Genomic DNA, 24,124 nt, shown 5'->3' on the forward strand with positions numbered 1-24,124 from the left:
ATAAAACCTGGCAGCCAGAGTTCCTGCAATTCTTAAAAAGAACCATATTTACTCTTATCTTCCTGTCTTGATCCTGACTAGGGGAAGAGACAGGTAAATTTAGAGCTGATAAACATTTTTATCAGTTTTTAGATAAACATTCTTGAATGATTTACATGTACAGCTGAGCAGCGATATGATGCAAGGTTTTAAGGTAGTAAAGGAGGCTGATAACACAAATGAAGGCAGACATGCCAGGCTTTCTGTAGCCCCCGGTTATGCCCTGGGCAGCCACAGGCCCTGTTCTTACAGGCCCTGTCTTTCAGTCCCTGTTAGAAGGTTACCAAGCTGCAGGAAGAGGCTGTCAGAAGTATGCAGCTAGAAATGGAGGAAAATCATATAACAGAGCCTGAGCAGTTAGATCTTACAAAAATATGCTATTCTTTTTGGAATTTGTGGTGTTTGTGGCATTTGTCATGTTTTTAAGTCTGTGATTTGTTGTAGAGTTTCCTCATTCTACATGAAAATCTGTTTTATATCCAGTTTTCTTTTCCTTAAAGAGAACCTCTAAAGTTGTAAAATATTTCAGCCCACAGTACCTCACAGGAAGTAAAAGCTAAGATTTGTACCAGTGTTGAAATAGGTAAATCAGAAGATGTGGCCAGGCACATAGACACACTTCTGTAATCCAAATTACTCAGAAGGCTGAGGCAGGAGGGTCTCAAATTCAAGGCCTGCCTAGGCAACTTAGTGACATTTTGTCTCAGAAAAGAAAAAAGTGAAAAACCCAGGGCTTAGGGATGTAGCTTAGTGTTAAAGAGCTGCTGGATTCAACCCTCCAGTTCTGCAAAACCAAGCCAAACCATCATTTAAAGGTAGTACCCTTGTTTATTTTGTGATATAAGGATTTAGAGGTAAATTTTTGAAAAAAGCAAAGGGTTCAGTGGTTTTAATAAATACTGTGGGTCTGAGTAGTAGTGTCGTCCGTTAGCACTTTGTCCAACAATTCTCGTACGTGTAGCTAACTGGCTACTGTGATAACTTATTTCCCTTACTAGTTTTCTTCAGAAATTGGAATGGGGGTACTAAGGAGAAGAAAGCTATCCTATGTTCCATCTAGTGAAGAACATTTCATGCCAGGGTTCCTGGTACAGAGCAACTGAGATTGCTAGAATTTCCCACATTTTAGCCATTACAGTACCTTTGTAACTGATGAATGTAATGGATTATTGTGCTGTCGCTACCAATGTTGCTAATGGGATGACTTACTGATGTAGGGGAAATGCTAGATGTCAAACATGCAGAGTTCATGTTTTCCAAAGTCAAAGAATGAATTCTAAGGATCAGTGGAGGTTGAGTAGGAAAATTTATTGGAGAAAAGGAGTGGGGAATAGGAGAGCTCCTAAGCAAAAGGAAGGGTCCCAAATAAGTGACCAGTGAGGCCACCTTTCAAAAGACGCTTCCTAGAGCAAAATCTTGAGATGGGTACAACATGTATCAAATTACAATCAACCCATAAGATTGCAGGTATAGCCTTTTGGGTAATATTGATCTAATGGTACAAGGGTACATGGTTGACACTGTTAACTTTGGTCAGTCATCTGTCACAGGCTTAGTCTTGTCTTTAGTCTTAGTAGTGTTAGTCCTAGTTTCGGTGGTCTTAGTCTCAGAAGTTGGGAGAAGATGGGCCACCATTAATGAGATAATGGGGAATCTCAAAAAGGGTGGTACCACTAAGCCCAAGCCTCCATCATCCTCTAGGGAAGTAGGTGACTTTCATCTTCAGATGCATGTCCAACCGCAGTCCTGACGCCTTCTCATCTCCTGCACTGACTCCCTCAGACACTCCAGCCCTATCTGACCATCTGCTCTATTTCTATCTAGCTTAGCTGTCTATAATATTAGCTGGGCCCCTGGCTGGCTTTGGAATGAGGGTTGGGGATGCAGGATACCAAGGCTTTTTCCGAGGTGTAGGTTTGGGTCAGCCTCTGTGGAGAGGGGGACGGAGATTGAAATTAGTCATTTAATCAGTCACATGAGCACTGACTTCATCAGTCATGCCTGGGAATGAAACCCCAATAAAAGCTCCGGTCACTAAAGGCTGGTGGGGCTTCTTGGTTTACAAATACAGTAGTCACCTGTTTCCCCAACAGAGAATCCATTCCAAGGTCTCCAGCAAATAGTACCACACTCTATATATGCTACTGAGGTTTTCATCTGCTGTGTTTAATCTATAAAGTAAGCATAGTATCAATAATGATAATTAAAATAAAACAACTGTAACAGTGGACTGAAACAAATGTTATGTGAACATTCTCTTTCTTTGCCTCTCTCAGTCTGATTGTTCCCTTCTTACCCTGCTTGTAATGACCTGAGGTGACACAGTGCCACAAGCTGAAGTGAAGCAGGCACAGGTGTTGTGACAGAGCCTTGGCCTGCTACCTAAGGATTACTTGACCACAAGCACCATGATACTGCCCGGAGCTGAGATGGCTCTTTAGTGACTCGCTGGTGGTGAGTCATAGCTGCTGAACAGTTAGACTGTTGCTCCATAGCTGCATGATGACAACATCCAGCACCCACTCCCACTGAACAGCTCTTGAGAAAATAGGTGTGGTTGAATATTGCCTTAACAAGATCGAATACATTTGCCTTATCTCAGCATCTTACTTAAGGGAAACACTGTAGGTTCTTACTAAAGCCAAGAATAAGTCAAAGATGCGTGCTTATCGCTGTTACTATTTGTCTTAGTGAAAGAGGGTGTGATGGCGCATGCCTGTAATCCCAGCACTGGGAAGCTGGACCAGGAGGACTGCAAGTTCAACGCCACCAGGGACTGCTGAGTTGAGAAACAGCAGAAAGCAAACAAATCAGTAAACCCATCATGCTGGAGGGTACAGGCAGTTCACTTTGATGAGCCAAAGCAGGTAGAAGTCCTTGAAAAGCAGAGGTAAAGTTGCATGTGATACGATTGTGTACCAGAAAAATTTTAGAGGCTTAAAGATAAAGCTAACAGTACAAGAATTCAGCAAAGTATCAGGACACAGTATTAGTGTGCGAAAAAAGTATTTGTAAAATATCGTTGAAAGACTTTTCACGAGAGAAGATAAAATACTTAAGTATAAACTTAAGTGTTGAAAACCTATATTCAGAAACCTATAAAACCCTTAGATTTGAACACATGGGTAGACATGGTTAGTTATCAGGGACCCCTGCAGTGGACCCCAGTCTCCTGCGAGGTGTTATAGTGCACAGTGAAAAGAAAGAGCAAGAGACAAAATGGTGATGCGTGGGGATCTGGGACGGATAATTGTTCTCAGGAACAAAGGGGCCAAGAGGTAGCTGGTCATATTTACACTGGGGGAAATGGTGAGAGGATTATCAGGTGACTCGGAGGGCATCGGTGATCTTGAGCTAATGAGCATCTTAATATCGGTGAGGATGGCAGGAGAGATGGCAGGGTAATACGTTTGTCTGTTCTGCCAGGTGAAACCTTTTATTATTATTATTATTGGAACCGATACCTTCAGCTGATGTAATCTGGCCCTGGAGTGGCACAGCGTCAGAGGAGGCCCAAACTGCTATGAGCGGAGGCTGTCTGAGTTACATTTCTGTGTTTCTGCGTACCGTAGCTGGCTCGCATGCGAGACACTGGGCCTCGGACAGGCCCTCATCACAAGTTAATTATGAAGTGTTTTCCCCCAAAGTAGAATAGAATGGCTGACAGTTCCAATAGCTGATCAAAATATGTTTGAAAATCAAGTATTTAGTGAGTGTTCTTTAACAATAGGAACATTTTATTATATTTTAAGCATAACAGCAATTCCAATGAACTCTGTTTTAGCAGCCTCTTTGTGGTTTGGTACTGAGGTTGAACTCAGGGGCATGTTAGCATTAAGCTACACCTGCAGCTCCCTTTCTTCTCTCTGCTCTGTCCTGCTCTTCTCTGTCCCCCACACCGCTCTGTCTGGCACACACTGTCTCTCCCTGTCTCTTTCTCTCTCTTTTTTGAGACAAGGTCTTGATATGTAGTTCTGGCTAGCTTTGAACTTGCTATGCCACCCAAGCTAACCTTGAACTCTTAGTGATCTTCCTGCCTCAGCCTTCCAAGTGCTGGGATTATGTACGTGGGCTACCATGCCTGATTTTTTTCTTTTAATTTTGAGTTAGTCTGCATTACTAAGGCTGGATTTGAATTTGGCTTGCTTCAAATTTGGTGATCTTATTGCTTTAGCCTTCCCAATGCTGGAATTATAGGCGTGCGCCCCCATGCTTGGCATAACTTCCTAATTTTTAAGAATAATTCTAGTCTTATTTGTCAGTTATTTGCTGTTCTATTACATACAGTTATTATATGTCTTCTAGTCCAATTCATATTCATTAGCAATGTGTTTTATAGTTAAATAAGTATTTTAAGCCAGTTATATGGGAGGTTAAGTTTTCTACAACATAAAAGTCTTTAATTTTTTTTTTGGACCAGGGATCAAACTCATAACCTCCCCCTTCCAAGCAGGCGCCTGTGCTGCTGAGCTAAATCCCCAACCCCAATAAATGTCTTATATTAAGTGATTTTCCCACATTTATCTGACACAAACTGAGTTACTATGAAGTTGGGTCATGAAATTTATGTTGCTAATACTGAGTAATAAGTATTGATTCTTGATATTTTGTAACAGAACTGTTTTTTAATAATAATGTATTACTGCCAAAAGATGTCACTTTGCATTTATCAGCTATTTTATTAAAAAATGCAAATTTAAAACACTTTATATATTCTTTATCTGCATATGCTAAAATTAAAAAATGTTCAGGAGTTATGTGCATCATTTTGTTTTGCTACAGGTTAGGTAGCTAAGTGACTAAGAATGACTGAATTATGCTCATCACTTTGTCTTTTTGGAAAATATTTCAGTAACGGAGAGCATGATATTTTTTCAGGTATCTTTTACTTTTGCTTCTTGTAATGTTTCACTTACAAAATGTCATTGCAGGCAGTACTTGGGTTTTTTAAGATTTGTTTTTAGCATGTTATTTTTCGTAGGATTTAAAAAATATTTACAGATCCAGGAATTGAACCTGATATGTCTTTCTTACATCCATTTTTCTTCTATTTTAACATGCGTTTTCTTTTGGTTAGACTTTTATATTAGAATTATTTTGAAGTAGAAGAATATTGTATAACATACTTCGAGAAAAGTAACTCAAACATAGTTGACATTTAGTTGCATGGGAATACTAGGGATTGAACACAGGGTTTGCATTGAGCTGTGTCCTCAGCCCCTTTAAACATTTATTTAACTTTGAGATAGAGCTAAATTTGTCAGGCTGGCCTCTAGCTTGAGATCTTCCTGCCTCAGTCTGCTGAGCAGGGTCACAGGCATGCACCTCTGTGCTCAGCTGCTTGACACTGTTATAGCAAATGGGTAAGTCATTATTTTAAATATTTTCATAGCTGTAGTAAATTAATGTAAAATTGAGTATTAACCTTCTTTTTGTGAAAAGTGGACATTAAAAAAATTCAGTGAAGCTGGGCTGATTGTACCCTCCTCTCATTCTAGCACTCTGGGCAGCTGTGGCAGAAAGATTGCAAACTTGAGCCCAGTCTGGGGAATGTAATGACTTAGTGAGACCATGTTTCAAATAAAAGGGAAGGGATTGGGGAATGTAGTTCAAGATAAAGGCCAAGTGTTCCAATCCTCAGTACTGCCAAAAAGAGAAGTGGGGGTGGTGAGTACATTGGCCATCCCTATGGTCCCAGCCACTCAGAAGGCTGAGGCAGGAGGATTATGTAAGCCCAAGGGTTTGAAACTAGTTTGAACTACATCATTAGAAAAATAATTAAATTAGCAAAATACTGATTATTTTTTATCTTATGTGTATATTGATGATAACATCTGCACTGATATTTACTTACTCCCCAGCCTAGTACAGAGTTCTCATAGCTCCTGGCATTCAATAAATCTGAACTGAATAAATAAAAGCCCAGGGAATGAATGGAAGCGAAATAAGCTGAACATTGTCACATAACTTTAAGTGAATTTACTAGAATTACCGCCAACAAATTGACTCCAGTATTTAGCCTTGAAAGGAACTCAAGGAAAAAACTACTTTTTTGCTGTTCTGTCTCCAAGCCCAGTTGCTTTGTCTGTCCACACTGCTTTCCTCTGGGAGCATTCATTCATTCGACATTCTGGGACAGTAGGCATTTTCCTAGGTGTGTACTTACTAGCCACTGAAGGTGCCAGGCTCGAGATTCAAAGATAAATAATAGCACCTGTTTCCACGGAGCTTGTAATCTGGTGGCTGCTCGTGAGCAGCTGGGGAGGAGCTGTGCAGTCACCGTTGCGCCAGCGTTGAACTCTGGGTGTTGCAGCCCTCAGAGTCGGGAGTCCCCACACCACGGAGATGACTTCAGCCTCCTTGAGGGGCAGCGAGATTGCATCTAATGAGATGGCAGAGCGAGGATTCTGCTGCGGATTGGACGGGAAAAGGTGGGAAGACCTGAGGGCCACACATTTATTAGTTTTGTCCCAGTGGAGCATTTTGTAGATTGTCATTGAATTTCCTGGGATGACAGGAAAGCAATCAGGCATCATTACATGGAGGGCCATGCTGAGAAGATTAGAGGATTTTAAGTGGGTGATGTGTTCAGATTTTCAGTTTCGAAAGGGTACTTAACGTCACTGTTACGCGCTTAGATTTCATAAGAACTGATTGTCATGCTCTGGTTGTTACTTAATACAAAAAGAATTTGCGATGCTGTCTGTGTCTGAGATCTTCACGAGCATTATGTAACCTGTGTTCGTGGGTTACATAAGCCTGTGTTTATTGAGGTAGATGTGAACATATTTTTTTGTTGAAACTTTAAAGATTTAAACTTTTTCAAAGGCGTAACTTCAAAGTACATTTTTCATGTCAGTGTACTTCCTTATAAGAAGTAAAATGTGTTTTTCTGAGACACAGCCTTTAATTCCCAGGGCAGGACTGTCCTGCACACTCTTTTCATCTGCCACGATGACAGCAGAATTGGAGCGGGTGATGGCTCTGTCGTGTTGGGTCCTCAGATGACCCATGAAGTAGAGGAGAAAAAGACCTTATTATTTCAGCTCCTGATAGTTTGACATTCTTTCCTGATAAATGTCACCTGAATCCTACCAAACCTGTCTTCACTGATACAACCTCTATATTGAAAATGTTATAGCTTGTAAAACAATTATTTTAGAAGAAATCATTGTAGAAGTACAAAGATAATAGAAAAAATTTACCTGTCCAAATGGAGAAAATTGAAATTACTACAACTCAGGTGTACAGTAATGCAAGAGCTGTTCATAATATGCATAAAGTATAAAATGAGTTATGCAGCTACGAAAGTCATTTTGAGAGATGCAAAAGCTGCCTTATCTTTAATTTACCATGTATACAAAAAATGTGATATTAAGTCCATTACAAAACTAGGTAAAAATTGAAGACATCTGTAAGTCATATAAGGAATCTAAGCAGTTCCTTTGTATTTTGGTATTCACAGTTCCAAAACAGTTTAGTGTATATTTTAAAGTGAGGAAGGTAGAGAAATTAGTATTAATTTGAAAAATATGAGTTGTTAAAGCACTTTATGACATGTTGATGTCAACTCTGCATAGCATTTTTGAAATGTAATTTAGAGCAACCACCTATATAGGTACCTAAATCTTTGTACAAGACATTTGTGTGGTAGTTTGGTTGTTATCATAGCTAATTGTGAATAATGAGTAAAAACTATACAAATATGCAAACCACTATCTGCTTAAGACTATTATCATTTGGTGATAGTAAATTAGATTTCCACACTAAATGATTCCTGTTAGGCAATAAAATTAAAACTATAAAAAATGCAGTGTAACTTCTACTGTAAATAAACTATTAGCAATGAGCATTACTGTGAGAACTGGTAGTATATGAATTATTCACTGCAAACTTATTATCTCTGTGTCATTAGCATGTAAGATAATGAATCTAATTATCATGGCTTTGAACTCCCGGGAGTTAGCAAATTATGTGAAGAACTTTCTGGGCTGTGGTTCCGGTTCCTACCCACTTGAGTATTGAGAGAGCTGGAAACTCTGTCCCTCTGTGTTCTTTCTCCTCCCTTGCTTCCTTGTTGATATTATATTTAGGGTTAGAGTTTTGGGATTTTCTCTTGCTTGAGCACCTTTTTAAAAGAGTGGTGAGAAATTCTATTTATGTATTTTAATATGTGTTGCTTTACTGTAATTTAGCATTGTAGATAGACAAGATATTGTTGATATGAATTCTTCATTCATGCATATAAGTTAGCATCACTTATTGGAGTAGATTGCCATAAATAGTGCAATTACTTGAAAAATTTAGGTTAAAAGGTTAATAATTTTCTCCTCTAAAAGGATTTGGACTAAAATGATTTACTTTCAGAGAATTTGGGATTAGCATATAACACCCTTTCTTATCTTTAATATTGTGTCTTTGATCTTCATTTGAGGTTTTGATGAACTTCTTGTTTCTAGTTTCTCTCTTACATTATAGTATCAATTATCTGTAATAAGTCATCCTAATTAAAGTTGATAAATCTACAACTGCTTCAATTATACACTAATCAATTATACACTAATTTAATTCTACTTAGCAGGATACAGTACATCATTAATCGGTTTCAGACTTAATATAACAGAATTAGGAGTAATCAAAATTTGGAGCACATTATTAGTTGGGGAAAATGAAGGATCATAATGTCTAGTAATTCACAATATAAACTTGGAGGTTCACTGCTAAAAAATGATGGAGCGTAGCTGCTGTTTATGTTTATTGTTTGGTACCATGGGCTAACATGGGAATGATATATAGAATCTTTAGATATTAATCTTATAATACAATTTTATCCTACCTTCTCAAATTTTTATCATTATTTTCTCATGGTACTAAATGTATTTTTTCCATCACATCATTGTTCAATATATGTAATGCCTTAAAGCTATACCTTAAGGGTTTTTTTTCATGACCATAGTGTTTTTTTAAGTATGTAATTTACAGTGGTTTCATAAAAAGTTTTAAAAGCAAAGTTACAAGCATCCTTAAAATTTATTTCTTTTAAGCCTTCCTGTCATAATGTGCAGAGAATATTAGTAGTTTGTTTTAAATACATAAGTATATGCACAAATGTATTTTATGTTATTATGTTAGGAAATAAGATGATTAGATGTAATTAGAAAATCTCTAGTAAAGTGATCTTTGTTATGATTTTTTTCTTTTTGAGGTGGTGACTTATATTTGCCACAGAATTCTTCAGAATGGGTTACAACATAATGCAATTTTTTCTCAATTATCTACTCATTAATTTTATTTTTTGTTTTTCGCTCTTTTTTGAGGCAGGGTTTCACTATATGATTTAGGCTTGCCTTGAACTCATTTTTTTAGCCTAGACTGGCCTTGAAATCACAGTGATCCTCCTGCCTCAGCCTTCCTAGTGCTGGGATTACAGGCATGTGCCACCACGCCTGGCTTAATTATCTACTCATTAAATAAACTGATTCAGATTGAATTTCATCACTTACTCTTTTATACACACTCACATGTTAGGAATACTTCTTGCCTTGCCCAGCTGTATTCCCAGTCAACTAGTATTCCTTTGTTCACCTGTTTTTCTTTCTAAGAATGTTCTCGATAGAGCATTTCGAAGGCCATGTTAAGTGCATTTTACCCTTTTGAAAAACTTATTTTTAAAATCAAGTTTCAAGGAACTCCATGAGTTTTTAATGGGTTGGATCTCAAGGTAACTTTGTAAAAACTCACGTGATTAGTTAAAAGTCAAATAGGACAAATGGTCTTTGTTTGGAGAAAGGATCTCCCTATGTATTTCAAGCTGGCTTTGAATTCTGTAGTGATCCTCCTGCCTCAGGCTCCTCCAGTTCTGGGAGGATAGGCATGCATTACCACATCTGGTTTAGGATAGATGGTCTTTGGATGAAGAGCAAAAGAAAACCTGCCCCACACTGCTCATTACAGTACACTATATACCATCTATAGTGTATAGATTATTTAAATTTCTGCTTTTTCTCATGTTTTGCTTCATTTTGTTTGAGACAGAGTCTCACTAGACAGACTCTTACTATGTAGTACAGGCTGGTCTTCAACTCACTCTATATATGTAGCCCAGTGATTCCGCCTACCTCAGCTTCCTGAGTGCTAGGATTATAGGCATGCACCACCCTGCCCAACCTCCCTTCTCATATTTAATGACTGTTTTAGTTCCTAAATTGGTTACAGTGTAATTTTATTTATTTTTGTTTTTTTCAAGACAGGGTCTTGCTATGTAGTTCAGATTGGCCTTGAACTCACTATGTAGTACAGACTGGATTTGAAAGTATAGTAATTCTCCTGTCTCAGCCTCCTGAGTGCTGGGATTAAAGGTCTGTTCCACCCCATTTGGCCCTTGCTGTATATAAGGTTTTTTTTTTTGTTGTTGTTGTTGTTTTTTAAGAGAAGGTCTCTCTATGAAGTTCAGACAGGCCTTAAACTCACTGTGTACCCTAGACTGGCTTCAAACTGGCAGCAGTCTTCCTGCCTCAGAACCCCTTGTGCGGGGACCACAGGCATGCTCCCACCCTTACTGTATAATTTTAAGTAACAAAGGAAATCTTACATTTCATGCCGAGTGTCTTTTGATTTCTATTAGTTGATATATCACCAAAGTTGGTAACATTTAGAACATTTATGTACTAAATGCACACTGTAAAAGACTCATTAATGCCAGAGGCTTCAAACAAGTAAGTCTCTTACCCTTTCCTTGGCTCTCCAGAACAATACAATACTATTTGTTGTTCCAGTACTATTTGTTGATATTATCTTACTTCTAAACTTTATGCTCACTGAGATTTTCTTCAAATCAATTTAGAATGTATCCAGGAATCTTTTAATGGGGGCAGAGAACTCAGATTATATGACAGATCTACCCCCTTGCTTCTTGAAAAGTTACATGATTTTGGTCAACTCTGGAAGGCATCTGTAATCATGCTTACATTGTACTAACTGTAACTACTGACAGGTAACTAGGGTGTGACATTCACTTGCCTCAGCCATGTCGGGTCCCTGCTCCACCCTTGTGTTACTATTGCTGTGTTTATTTTTTGCTTAGTTTCCTGTGGGTCAGTTTTCTCATTTCTCCCTTTCAGTGTTTTAACGAGTTTCTCCGACACCTCTCATTAATTCCTTTGCAACTGTTGCTCAATCATATTTTCTCCTTCTCTGTTCCGCACTAATAGGAGTTTACTTGTTTACTTTTCCAGGGTTGGTCCTGGGAATTCTCTTTGTGGTTCTTTTGTTGGATAATTGGTTCCTTGCTTGATTTTTCCTCTTAACTTATTATCTCCACAATTTCTGACGCAAATACTCCATAGCTTCTGAAAAAGAGAAGTGAAAAAACAAATTTTTGAGCTTGCATATCTAAAGCATCTTTATTTTATAATGTTAGAGTGATATTTCACTATGGAATTGTAGGTTGACAACTTTGTTCTCGACAATTTTTTTTTTTTTTTTTTTTTTTTTTGGCTTTTTCAGACAGGATTTCACTATGCAATTCAGGCTGGCCTTAATCTCATTTGGTAGCTCACACTGGCCTTGAATTTGCAGTGATCCTCCTGCCTCAGCCTCCTGAGTGCTGAGGCTACAGGCGTGCACCACCATGCCCGGCTCTTGGTGTAACTGAAAGCACTAACAGATTTTTAACAGACAGTAAATCATATTTTCCAAGTACAGGATGGTGTTTAAAGTGTATATATGTAGTGCTCCCTTCGGCAGCATGTACACTAAAGTGTGTGTGTGCGTAATCTACTGTAGTGTGATCCAGTCTAGCTACTATATCTTAGTTCCCGTTGCTGTCACTGTGCATTTTTCAGGAATCTGGTCTGTTGTTAATGACAGTAACCATGGTCTCCAGTGGAGCTCTTGAGCTTATTACTTTTCCCTTAATTGAAATTTTACATACTTTGCCCAACACCTCGCCAGCTTTGCCCCCTAAACTGGCCGTTCTACCCTCTTCCCCACAGAGACCATCTTTTTATACAACTGACATAACGTGCTGCATCTTCTGTGCCTGGCTTGTTTCACTGAATGTGGCTCCCTCCAGAGTCTCTCCTGCTGTTGCGAACAGCAGGAGTTTCTTTCTTTTTCCATTATGACTAAATAGGGCTCCCTTGTCCAGGTACCACATTTTCTCTATCCATTTATCCTCTGATGGATACCTAGGATGACCCCATATCTTGGCTATGGTGAATGTTGATTTTGTGTCTTGCTTTTTTGGGACCTACAGTTCTAGGGATTAGTAGGAGTTTTAATGGATAAAAGATGTATTTATATTTCTGAAAAAGAGAAAGATTCACCCATCCAAGGTAACATTTGAATTTGGGGATAGGCTTTCTTTAAATGGAATATAGTGCTTATTTCTATTTTTATGAATATATTTATTAGCTTTAGGTTTTAAAAACTAGGAGAGAACAGTGACTTATACATTTAAGGAGTCCAGCCAGCTAGGTTAAATGCTATTAAAATTGTGTGCTATGGTTGACCCTTGGTTAAATGACGTGGTTCAGGGACCCATGGGTTATCTCAAAGGTAATTCTCTCCTTCACCTCCCCCCCCCCTCCTCTTCCTCCTCTGCTTCTGTTTCTCAAATACTGGATTTCCACACATATTTGGCAAGGAAATTAAATAAGACATCAAAAAGTCGTAAGAAATGAGAACTCTTGTGGGTTTTTTCTTTTCCCAGGAAGTAGAAAATATTTTTAGTGACAGGTTATGCTTCATTGTGAAAATACAGTTGGGTATTGGAGGCCTTCACAAATCTGATTTCAGCTCATTTAGCCGCGGATGTTAGTAAGCTGTAGGGGATGGCAGAGGTGAGAGTAAACGGGAGCCCTCAAGCTACCAGTCAGTCGTGTTCTGCACTTCAGAGGATGGACCTCCTTGGTTTCAGTTTTGTGAGTTTGGCAGTGTGGGTTTCACCATGTGGCCAGGCTGACCTGGAGCTCCTGGGCCCTGCAGAGCCTGAAGCTTACTCCTCGCTGGTGGCTGACGTGCATGCACGAGCTGCCACACTCACCTTTGATACTTTTTCTTGCAGAATTACTCAGGTTGGGCTGGATTTTAATGACTGTCCTGCCTCAGCCTCCCAGGGTGCTGAGGCTACGGGGAGGGGCCACCACACCTAGTTTATAAAGTTTTTTAAATTACTGATTTTTAGGAAATCTTTGTATATGTTAACAATTCCTTGATTGCTTTTGTTGGCTGCATCTGTAATTGGTGTTTGAGTTGTCTTTTAACTTTGTCTTTTACTTTGTGTGCTTTTAAATTCATCACAGTTAACTTTTCTGTGTATAAGAGAGGCAGATTATGAGTTCTAGGGCTGGGGATATAGTTCAGCGGCAAGGCGCCTACATGGCAAGTATGAGGCCCTGAGTTTGATTCCCAGTTCCAAAAAACAAAACAAAAAAGATGATACAAGTTCTAATGCTGATCATTTGGTCTGTATCCCCACATCAATATTGTTACCAGATTGAGGGTTCTTTGAGGCTTTTTCCCCAGGTCCTCGGTGTCCCAAACAAAGAGCAGGATAAGACATACAGGAAAGGTGGTGAGGGTGCACATTTCTTGAATGTGGAGAAGAAGTCTGCTCCACTGGAGAGTGGGTTGATGAAGAGACTCTTGCAGCAGCCTTAAGGCCAAGCAGGAAGGGATCTTTACTCTCCCAGATTCCTGGATTGGCCCTGCCCTCTGGCAGTTAACTCACTGGGACCTTTGTCCTATCAAAACCAACTTGGCCTCCCACCATTTACACTGGCCAGATGTAAATGAAGGATTCACGATAGCATCTTCGGATTGGACCTGCGAACAGTGCCAGTTTGAAAATAGCACTTTGGCTAGGCATGGTGACGCATGCCTGTAATCTTAGCACTCAGGAGGCTGAGACAGGAAGAGCGCTCCAGGCTCGAGGCCAATCTGGGCTACATAGTGAGTCCTGGCCAGCCTGAACCGATTGGCTCACGGTACTTAGGAATCATAAGCCCCATGTCATTTTGGGTCCTGTGGTCTGCATTTATCTTGTCTTCTTAGGAGACATCCCACTCAACCTGTTAGCTGTGAATTTTTATGACCTTTGACACATTCTGCCCAGTTGGGTGGCTGGTTTGCCCCAGCCTTAATCTCCTGCCTGAGTGTGGCATTTAAAAAGAACGCTGGTGATTAGGTTCAAGTCCTTCCTCTAAAATTGATTTAACTGGTTGTGACTCATAAAATATTAGAAAACAATAGTAACATAGTCAGCAAAAGTGAATATTTATTTCTGTGGTAGTATTTGGGAAAAACTGGGCTTAATTACTACCAAAGAGTAAGCAGAAATTAATAAACTTTTGAAAATCAGAACTTTCATACACTTTCAAGTGGTGAATTGAACCTAATTTTTTCAAATAAAATCTTTATTATATTTAGTGCCATTTGTTCAGAGATATAGCTGATTCATTTGCCACTAATTTTGTAAATTAGATTTCTGGTTTGACTGTAGAATAAAAAGAATTTTTTAAGAAAGTAGCCTGGGTCTGTGGGTAGTAATTAAGTAAATGGGTGTTGGAGTCACACTGCCTGCCCAGTGATCTGTGATTTAAAGCACCCTGAAGGAGGGCACTTAAGAGTGTTAGTTTTACAGAGTGCTTGCAATGAGAATGTAGGTTAAGCGTCCACTACTTGGCAAAGGTCAAGGACATTTTAAGTAGTTATTCCTAAAGTCAATTTACAGTTGGTAAGAGAGGGATGAGGGAGGAGATTTAGCAAGATATATCTGTACAAGTGAATTAGAAAGAAATGGCTTTTGAAAAACTTGGAACAGAGCAGAGTCCAAGTGGTGTGTCCTTCCTGCAAAGTCAGACCACGAGTCAGGTAGTAACAGCTAAGGAACACTAGGTGGCGCCATTACCCTAGTCTGCTTCTTAGAATTCTCAGGCTGAGAAGCTGTAGGGCAGAAAAGTGGAAAAAGGCAGTCACAAATCAAGGGTTTAATCAGGCAAATTTGTGCATTGTTTTATTGGTTATAATTCAAAGTAATATTGTAGTTCTGGATAGTCTCCTCTAATGATCATTTTGAAGAATTTCTATTGAGATTTGTGTTTTAAGGCAGTTTGTCCACCAAATGAACTATATTGTAAATATAGCAATCCATTCCTTTTTAATTTTAAAGATTATATATAAATACATTTATATTCAGAATTCATTAAAACAAGATAGTCGAAGCTTTCATATCGAAGTGATTCAGTCAGAAGAAACTTGATGTTTTAATGAGCTTGAGTGTCCTTACCCTAGGTGGGTGTACGGTTCCATTTAACTTTCTGAAATCCTAGAAAAGGTTCCTTTGGGGGTTGGGGATTTAGCTCAGCGGCATAAGCGCCTGCCTTGCAAGCAGGCAGTCGTGAGTTCGATCCCCGGTACCGATAAAAAGGAAAAAGACAAAAAAAAAAAAAAAAAAAGAAACAAGAAAAGGTTCCTTGATTCCTGTCACTTCAGGATTCCAGACTGGGAATGACTCAATCCATTATTTAATTTGTGGAGATAATTTAGACGAGTGATGGCAAACCTCTAAGAGCTTTTGAAGATAACAAAGAGCCCGCCGTGGCACGTGTGCCACAGGTCCACCACCACTGATTTAACTGTTAGAGTTTTGTTGATACACCCGTTTGTTCAAGTGAGAGAAACCTTAAATGGGCTTGAGCGAATGGAAATATTTTTGGTCAAAGAACTGAAAATCTAGGCATGACTAACTTCAGGAGAAGCCAGTCATTCGAATGATGTTACTACTAGCCGTTTTCCTTGGTATCGGTTCTGTTGCACACCGGGTGGGTTGCTGTCCTCAGCTGAAGGCTTATTTCATCTTCTTCCTGTCTGTTCTCAAGGCTCCAGAAGAGCTGCTCACTGGGGCACGCTAGGTCTGTCTGTCTGGCTGGCTCGGGCTGCCTTCCTAATCCCACAATCGGAGATCCAGTTTACACCAGTGGACGCATATGGATGAAGTGTTGAAACGATGGATTCTAAAAGCCAATTTGGATCATGTTACGGGAATAAAGCAGAGTCAGGAATTAATATCTCACTTCTCTAAGAAAGTTTTCATTCCTTTAGTTTTATGTCACTAGAATTTGCTTTTGTTTTAAACTGTTTTGTTTGAATCTTATCTCTGCTACTAATTAGTTGTATGGTTCTCCACATCCGCTTCCTCGTTGGCAATATTGGCAATGTGACGCCTGTTGGTACACCTGGCCTGCTGCCTGGCATTATCGGATCGCCCAGAATTGTCGGTTCACTTACAAGCAGGGTGACCGACCAGACGCTTTTGGATCTTATCAGGCTTGCTGTGTGTCTCAAATTAGTCTACAGTCTGTGAATGTCACAAACGTAAACTCATCATGGTCAATTAAAGATTATCAATTTAATTTACTAACTTAGTGCTTCAAACGACAGTTGGTAGATTCTGGCCTATTTCTGACTTATTTGTATTTTTATACTTTATAGATTTGGCTTCTGAAAGGTTTTTGTAATTAATCTTTGTTGAGAAATATAAATTGTCTTTAAAGACTAGTAATAAATATAGTGAAATTATGATAAATGGGTTTATTGCTTGGGGAAATAATATAAACTGCTTCATGTGTTTGAAGAATGTAGGAAGTTGGCAGCACGGGAGAAGGATGAATGATTAAGTATGTTTTAACTTGTTTTTTAATTAAAGTTCTTCATAGCTGTGTATAGCACTCAGAAATGTATTTTAAATGTAACAATAATTTTTCAGTTCCCATTCATCTTCATTAGCAAATATTACTTGTATTCATCATAATATTTTATCCTCACCAAGTATAAGGCTTTTATAATCCATTTAGGTTAACTGGTGTGCAGTCAAGAAAAAAAGCCTCCATAATGGCTTTTAAAGTATGTAAACATTATAGATTTAGTAACTCACATTTCTAATAATTAACAACTCAATGAAACTCTGGATAACGATTGAGTAGAACTAATTATTTTCCTTAAAATAATATAGTAGTTCATCATTACTTGACTTCTGGCTATCTGAATCTAGTTCGCTATACTCTGTGTTATAGTAGTGTCTCATTCAGAAATGAGAAGTACTAATGCAGAGTGCAAAAAGTTCTTTTCCTTAATTTCCACCATATAACATTTTATAGACACAGATGAAGCCGCAGGAGACACGATGTGTTCAATCGTTCCCTCCTTAGTATTGTGTTTGATTTTTGCCCTGTGTGTGCTTTGTTTGTGTTTCAGTTGTAATTTATCTTTAGGGAAATCATGTTACACAGGTATATAGGCAGTAAGAATATGAGATGCTAACAAGGAGAAGAGATAGAAATCTCTTCTGATGGTAATTAAAAGCAGGGAGAGTTTGATTTGTTCACTCGGAGGAAGGGTCTGGAAGGACAGGCAAACGGCTGCACTCGTGAGCAGTAGTGTGCCTGTGACCCGGCGAGGTGTTCTTTTAGCGGGTTATGTCTTTTGACATCTCAGAAATTAAAAGAAAGACAGTTAAGAATATTTAACACTATTTTTAACAGCTATATTTAAAAATAGCTATAATAAGGCCGACATATATTAATACAAGCACACTCTTTTTTGGTGAAAATAACTGCTTTCCCAAACAACAACAACAACAACATAGTAAAAATAGTGGTACTGTTTTACGGGTTTGCAGATCTCTTTAATGTCTTACTTCATAGAAGACAGCTGGATTCTCACCTGTTTCTGCATTCAATCTATTGAAGTTTTTTATTTTGTTTTGTTTGAAATATACATGAGCGAAATAAGGCCTCACACACACACACACACACACACACACACACAGCAGCGGCTGCTGCTAAGAACACACTGAGTTAATCCGTGGAAACACGCATCATGACACTCTAGACCGATTCCCTTAAAATTTCGTTTATTTTTTTTTATTTTATTCTTTTTTTGTCATTTTTTTTCCTTTTTATTGGTACCAGGGATCGAACTCCTGACTGCCTGCTTGCAAGGCAGGCGCTTATGCCGCCGAGCTAAATCCCCAGCCCCTTTTTTTTAATTTTTAATTTTTTTTTTGTCTTTTTTTTTCCTTTTTATCGGTACCAGGGATCAAAGATTCCCTTAAAATTTCTTAAAGGAAAACAAAAGCCAAACCTTGAAAAGCTGAGAACAACACAAGCATCCATTCCGTTACCTACCGGAATGCTATCATTACATGGTAGACTGTGAAACTCCACGTTAAAGAATAAAATTGTAAAAAAGAAAAACCAAATGCCTTTAACTTCTTGGAGTCTCTGAAAGGGCTTTGAGGACTCTTTGGTCCTGGTACCATATCGGAGAGCTGCCGGCCTGCGTGATGGAACATAATCCCTGAGAGACACTGGTGGAAATTCCTTTGGATTTATAGCAGGGCCTGGGCATCCATATCAGATGTCTTGTTGATCTTATGTTAAAAGACCATGAATCTGAGAATTTAAAGGCTCCGTAAGAATGTACACACTGCTGGTCAAACTTGTCTTCCGCAGAGATAATTATGTGGGCAGAAGGCCCTTAAAAATGCGGTGCCGCCAGAGGGGCAAAGCAGCCATTGCGGGCGCCACAGCTGCTGGAGAGTTTATTTTGGCACGTGTGAAGACATCATATAGAAGAAAACAGTTATTTCTTATGACCAGCTTTAATATAGACAAAATTGGAATACTTAGGGCGAAAAAAGCCAAGCGAAATTCCTAGAACAGTGAGTTAGGAGTGGAGAACAGCAATGTAGTCGTTATTTGGCAGGAGTGTGATAGGGACTGGTCACTTTATTTCAAGGAAAAAAAAGAACGGAACCTACTTCTAAGCAGGGCCTTCTGTATTGAGAATTTTTCTTGGTATCACAGATATTTATCTCACTGTCACGTTGTGGGGGTTTTGATGCCTCCGAATTGGCAGTTGTTCAACCGAGGCTTGGAGACAGAATAGACCTCACTTAGATTTGGCAGTAATTAAGTGTCAGTCCTAATGTGGAAATTTCAGCTCTAACACTATTGATTAAGCGCTGAAGCCACTTAAGTTTTCATGCTTAGGGATTCAAGCTCTCTGTATTCTACATTTTTAGTTAGGTATATTTTAAGGCAATTTTCCTTTTAAATGTATTGCTTTTTTCTTTCTAATAGTGCATCAAAATTATAATTACAGTACTACATTTGGTTTGGCAAAGCCATTTTACATTTTTATATTAGCTTAAACTTCCCATTGATATGTCAGGCAAATAAATACTGCTTTTTTTGTGTAGAAATCAACTGCACTACAAATCCACTGGTACTAAATTATTTGCAGGCATTTAAATGTAGGGAAACCTTAATTATTCTGAGTATACTTGTGTTATGATGTGTGGATGATTTGTTTACTTGTCTTTAATGTGACTCAGTCAAAATATATGTAGTTATTTGCATAAAGGGGAAGTGTTGCTAAATATCTTGCTTTACTGAATGTTACTGTAAAATTAATTTTCCTCATAAGGGATACAAGAAATGTATTCACTCATTTCTATTTCTTCTAATTAATTTCTATAAAAATATAGACTTAGTACTTTTATAACACAGGAGCAGTAGAACAAAATGGTAGGGAAGCAGTATTGGTTGCTGGCAGGATCCGAAAAGATTTGATATCAGCAGTCGGTCTCAATCTCCCCATACACAGCCGCTGTAGAAAGGCTGGTTGATCGTGACTGTTGACATTGTGACCTCCTATCTGAGCATCTTTAATCACAGAGCTGCAGTAGTGCTGTTCTTTGAATTTCTTTTTCCTCCAGTACCAGGGATTGAACCCAGTGCCTTTGCATTGAGCTACATCCCCAGCCTAATTTTTATTTTTTAGACAGCCTCTTACTAGGTTTCCCAGGCTGGCTCCAACTCACAGTCCTCTTGCCTCAGCCTCTCAGAGGGCTGAAATTACAGGCCGGCACCAGCGTCCTGGGTTTAAGATACACTTATTTCATTTCCCAGCTGACACCGTCTCACAGCACTTACGTACCAGCTGATGCAGCTTGTTTTCTGATTTTACTGTCATTTCCATCAGCTACGGTGGAAACCCCTTAAAGTTGGGAGCTGCATCCCATTCCGGCCACATGGCTGGTACACGAAGGAACCTAACTCCTATTATATAAAGAAAGAAGGAAGACTATATTTAAAATCTGCCTGATGAAGGCATTGTAAATGTGCTTTATTTTTTTATTTGAATTATAGTCAAAAATAGTATTATATTTACTTAATTTGATAATCCCCAAATGGTAGTGTTTTACTGCTCTTTGTTGTGATAGGTAAGTTCTAGGGCATACGTGTGTAATTCCAGTCAGTTAGGTGTAAAGTCTTACACTTACAGAAGTTGGCTTGCTTTGCCCGAGTGTCACGTCATTTAATACCGGCCATCACTTTTTCCATGCTTTTAAGAACCTTTGCTTCTAAGAACCTGGTACATGAGAACCAGCTCCAAGCTGGGCACATGCCTATAATCCCAGCACTCAGGACGCTGAGGCAGGAACACTGCTGTGAGTGCAGGGTTAGCCTACACTACATAACAAGACTGTGTCTCAAAAGAACGAGCTCTAACAGCCTTTGCCAGGGTTTTAACTGCTTTGTCATAGATTTGACTTCAATAGTGATCAGAATTAAAAGTCCACAGTAGTCAGGTGTTGCTTAACTGGGAGGCAGTGGTTCAGAGGGCAAAATTCCACATCCTGGCGGCTCAGTAGTGGCTGCTCCCTGGAGTTGGAGGCTGATGGTAGAAGATGGTTTATAAAAGCAGACTCCGCAGGGCAAGGGGGATGATAGGATCCTGGGATAGTAAAAGCTTGCTGGTAACACTTAGCAGGGAAAATGGATTAGTTTTCTGTTGCCACCATAACAAATTGCTACAAACTGAGCTTCCAGACGTACCTTTTATGATCTCATAGTTTATAGATCTGTCATAGTGTATCTCACTGAGCCAGTTCTCTGCTCTGGGACCCCCAATTTTTTTCATGAGATGAGGTCTCACTAAGTTGCCCAGATAGCCTTGAACTTGAGGTCCTCCCCCATCGGGCCCCTGAGGCACTAAGGCATATCCACTGTGTCCTTCACCACGTTTCATGAGACTGAAATCATGATGCTGGCAGATTGTGTTCTTTACTCGGGACTCTAGGGATGAATGTTTTCAAGCTTATGCAGGTTGTTGGCTGGATTTAGTTATGTGTAGTTCTAAGACTGAAGTTCCCAGTTGCTTCCTGACTAGCGGCCAAAGATCTTTTTACGTGTTCAATCACCACTGTGTCTGTAGTTGTATGTGTGTTTTTAAAAGCGTAGAACTTTATTATACCTTTGCTTTCTATTTCATTGATTTTTCCCCATCTCCTTTTATGTTTTTTGATTTATGTTTTTCTTTTCTAATATCTTAATGTGACCACTCAGCTCATTTGTAGTCTTTTGCCCTCCTAAGGCAAACAGTTAAGGTTTTCCATTTTCTTCACAACTCTGTGTGTAATCCAGATTTTGGGAGACAAATGTTTCAATTACTCATTTCTAAGTATTTTTAATTTCGTTATTTCTTTTGAGCCCATTAATTATTTGGGATTTTTTTTAAAATATGTAATTCTAAAAAATTGTTTTTTATTGGGAACCCAGCCAAGAGTCCCGATTGTCAGTCTCAAGAATGTCGCGAAAAAAATAAAAAACAGAGACAAGTATCATATTCCAGCAGTGGCTGGGAAGTCAATGTCTCTGGGTTTGACCTCTCCACTCCCAAAACAGCCACTATTTATTTGGTCTATACAGTGATAGGTGGGGCCAGCACAGGATTACAATTCATCCAAAGACTCTGACTCCAGAGGGTGTAGATAATTTTATGTTTGAAGTAGCTTGACAGAGTATAATCCTGTGATGATTTAAGAAGGCGTAGATGATCCTATGCTTGGAAGAGTCTGATGGGAAATCCCAGATGGGTGATACAAACAATCTCAGTCCTTCCTTTCATCCCACAGGGAAATATGCAAAGCCAGGCACTGAATTGTGGTCCCCAGCAGTTTCTAAGCTGGGTGTGGTGGCTCACACCTGTAATTTTAGCATGTGGGAGACTGAAGCAGGAGGGTCGCTGTGAGTTTGAGGCCAGCCTGGGTTACACAGTGAGTTCAAGGCCTGCTGGAACTACATAGCAAGACCTACATAAATAAATAATAAAAATAAAATAAATAAATAAAAATAAAAAGTTGTTTTTAAAATTTCATCTCATATTTTTTAAGAACGAGGCATGTGATATCTGTGCTTATAAATTGAAAGAAAACATTTAATTTTTTAATACCTGATTAGTTTGTGTACTTTTTTATTTGTGTTTGATAAAAACATGAGTTCTTTAATTGGTGGGTGCTGAAGTCTGTTTATTCAAAACGTCATTATGTGATTGGCTTTTGTTTTTTTGTTTTTAACCAGTACTAGCTATGAACCCTGGCCTCCTTTCTGCCTCAGCCTCCTAGAATGCTGAGATTACAGGCATGTGTCACTGTACCAGCTGAGGGTCTTCTTTTTTTTTTTTTTTAATATTTATTTTAGTACTGGGAATTGAACTCATGACCTAGTGCTTACCAGGTAGGTGCTGTGTCACTAAACTATGTCCCCAGTCCTGAGGATCTTTTTTTAAAAAATCACTTGCTTTTCTCTTTTCTGCAGAATGTCTGCTAATATCTTACCTCTGTGCAACTTTTTCTTTTTTAGGGGATTATTATTCTAGTGATTTCTGGGAATTTTTGTTATATGTTAGGAATATAAGCCATTTGTCTATGACATGACTCACAAACCTTTTTACAAGATTGTAGTTTGAATTTTTGTTTTTTTGTGCTTGCTAAGCAAGTATTCTACCACTGAAGTACATCCCCAGCCCTGGATGTTTGTTTCAATGATTTTTGCCATGGATAATTTTTATTGTTATATAATTGAACGCATTGTTTCTTTTAAGATTTCTAAATGCATTTTTAAAATGTTAAATATCCCACTCATTTATCCTTTTACTTTATTTTTGACAGTCAGCTATTCATCTTGTTGTTCTATACTGTTTATCGTCAACTCTTTTTTCTTCCATATTATCTTAAGTTATCACTGTTACCATATGTTAGGAACTAAATTTTTATGCTTATTCTGGTTTACCTGTGGAATTTCTTTTATATTTTCATTGGTGTGGTTTTTAAATTTTATGTACAAATTTAATTACTGGATTATTATAATAGTTTTATTTTGAATTGAACTGTTTTTCTGTTTATTCCAGCATTTCATCATGTTCTGTTATCTGACAGATCCATTCCACAGAAACAGAAACTATTGCTTTCATGGGGGGATTATGTTAAAGTTCAGAATTCAAAGGGAAGGGATCAAGAGATGAGTGGAGGGGAGGGAGGGAAGGGAAAGGGATGGAAAAAGAATTAAGATCTGTTATGTACACGAACCAGCTTCCTGCAAAGAATGTAAACATGATGTACTGTGTATATGTACTGACAGATAAAAAATTTTTAAAAATTAACCTAAGGTAGGGCTGGGAGTGAACTCAATGCTAGAGCACTGGCCTAGATTTCAGTTTAGTTTTATACATTGCAAATCTTATAGTTAAAAAAGTAAGTTTATCTTTTTAAAAAGTGTATTTGTGAATCAAAATGTATGTTTTGCTTTGTTGAAACAGTGTCTCACTTTGTGGTTCAGGTTGGTCTTGAACTCACTTTGTAGCCCATACTAGTCTGGAACTCACAGTGATCCTTCTGCCTCAGCCTCCCATGCTGGGATTACAGGCTTGCACCACCACTCCTGGCCTTGCTTTTGTTTTAGACAGGGTCTCACTATGCAGTTCAGGCTGGCCTTGAACTCATTATGTACTCGAGGCTGGCCTGAGACTTGTGATCCTCTCGCTTAGCCTCTGAAGTAATGGGTTACAGGTGTGCACCACTGCACCTGGCCAGAAGTACTACTAACATTTCGTATATGTTTACCCATCTGCTAGTAGGTTCAGTTAATTAAAAAAAATTTTTTAAAGCGATGCAATAAGCTTCAAGTAGTAATGCATTTCCCTCTTAATTTCCAATGTTTTTAACTCTAATTTGCTT

At 38.7% G+C, this 24,124-nt stretch overlaps 1 protein-coding gene and 1 long non-coding RNA gene across 3 annotated transcripts in view; both read left to right on the top strand.

The window, feature by feature from the left end:
• Adk (adenosine kinase) overlaps positions 1-24,124 on the top strand; it is a 500,383-nt gene that overhangs the window by 118,357 nt on the left and 357,902 nt on the right. The gene's annotated exons all lie outside the window — the stretch shown is intronic.
• LOC134473660 (uncharacterized) overlaps positions 1-24,124 on the top strand; it is a 62,733-nt gene that overhangs the window by 30,063 nt on the left and 8,546 nt on the right. Inside the window, exon 2 of the long non-coding RNA XR_010044024.1 lies at positions 1-24,124. This exon is cut by the window's left edge and continues 28,674 nt beyond it; it is cut by the window's right edge and continues 8,546 nt beyond it. This is a non-coding gene — a long non-coding RNA (uncharacterized LOC134473660).

Source organism: Cavia porcellus, unplaced genomic scaffold, assembly GCF_034190915.1.
Source record: "Cavia porcellus strain 051 isolate PalLab524CR breed Dunkin Hartley unplaced genomic scaffold, mCavPor4.1 scaffold_28, whole genome shotgun sequence".
In the NCBI taxonomy this organism is placed as follows: Eukaryota; Metazoa; Chordata; class Mammalia; order Rodentia; family Caviidae; genus Cavia; species Cavia porcellus.